The sequence below is a fragment of the Tachypleus tridentatus genome, chromosome 1, assembly GCF_004210375.1.
Source record: "Tachypleus tridentatus isolate NWPU-2018 chromosome 1, ASM421037v1, whole genome shotgun sequence".
Lineage (NCBI taxonomy): Eukaryota > Metazoa > Arthropoda > Merostomata > Xiphosura > Limulidae > Tachypleus > Tachypleus tridentatus.
This window is the reverse complement of record NC_134825.1, coordinates 15,423,586-15,425,217: the sequence shown is the minus strand read 5'-3', so window position 1 is coordinate 15,425,217 and position 1,632 is coordinate 15,423,586.

Genomic DNA, 1,632 nt, shown 5'->3' with positions numbered 1-1,632 from the left:
AGTTATTATTCCTGTTGTATAGAAGGACGTATGGTTGGTCAAACATGTACAAGTAGTATTATTATGTTGTATAGAAGTGACGTATGGTTGGTCAAACATGTACAAGTGTTATTATCCTGTTGTATAGAAGTGACGTATTGGTCAAACATACAAGTAGTTATTATTCCTGTTGTATAGAAGTGACGTATGGTTGTCAAACATGCACAAGAAGTTATTATTAATTGGTAGAAGTGACGTATGGTTGGTCAAACATGTACAAGTAGTTATTATCCTGTTGTATAGAAGTGACGTATGGTTGGTCAAACATGCAAGAAGTTATTAGTCGGGTTAAAAAAGGTGTAGGGACAATAAATGAAAGCGGATAAGTGAGGGGTTAATATCAGAGAATGAATGGTCATAGGATGTTATGAAGTGAAGTTAATAATAGAAAGCTGATAAGAGGGGGGGTTAACAGAGAGAAAGTCATAGGATATCAGAGGTGAAGTTAAGCAAATAAAGCTGATAAAGTAGAGGGGTTAACAGAGATGAATAGTTATAGGATGTCAGAAATAAAGTTAATAAATAAAGCTGATAAGTGGGTGGTTAACAGAGAGAATGGTCACAGGATGTCAGAAGTGAAGTTAATAAATAAAGCTGATATGTGAGGGTTTAACAGAGAGAAAGGTCATAGGATGTCAGAAGTGTGAAGTTACACAAAAGAAAATTTTTCGTACAAACCAAGTGAAGAGATTGTACCTGAAGTATAAGTAACACATCATTCTTTTCGCGTTCACATAAACAACAGTCTGTTTAGTTTATATCTTAGAGCTCCAGGTTGGAGATCAGTGAGATGTTTGTCATCTGAAAACTGTACTGAAACTAATAAATTCAGATTAAGATTTAATATGTGTCATCTGTGTCACGAAATCTGTCTCACCATTGTAGAGAAAAGTTACAAAGGCTACAAACTATATACCATATAAATACATATCCTGATAAACATATTTCTAAAGTAAAATCTAGAAGGTGTTAACTGTGTCTAAACCAGTAACAGATTCTTCAGTTAAAACACCCTTAGTGTCAGTATCAGTTTGAAGAATGTGAAAGTTCCTCCTGTAATCTTATTGGTTTGAGTTAAAATGAGTTTATTACGTCCCTATCTTTTGTGACAACGTCTCAAGAAGTTTATGACTAGCTTTAAAGAAAGCTTTCGTAAGATTCGATTATTAGGAAGAAGGCAATCATTCCATCAGATAAAATCATCATCATTACTGCAGATTGCGACGAAAAACTCAAAAAAACTGTAAGTAAGAATTGAACATAAAATGTGGTGGGTGAAACAAACCAAGATTTAAAAAAAAGACAGTCCATAGGATCATAGAGAACAATGGAAGCCATTTCGTCCCCAGTATGGAAAAGCAACTGATACCACAGAAATGTGATTTTGCAGAAGAATGGTACTGTTCCGTAGGTAGACCATATAACCAATGAGGAAGTATAAAAGAAGATCAGAGACAGAGAAAATTGATTACCTAACCACCAGAGAAAGACAACTGAGTTTCCTGGGACATATAATGAGAAAGGAAGAAATTGAAAATATGATTATTACTGTAAAATTAGAGAGGAGTAAGTGGTCGAGGAAGATCAGGGTTA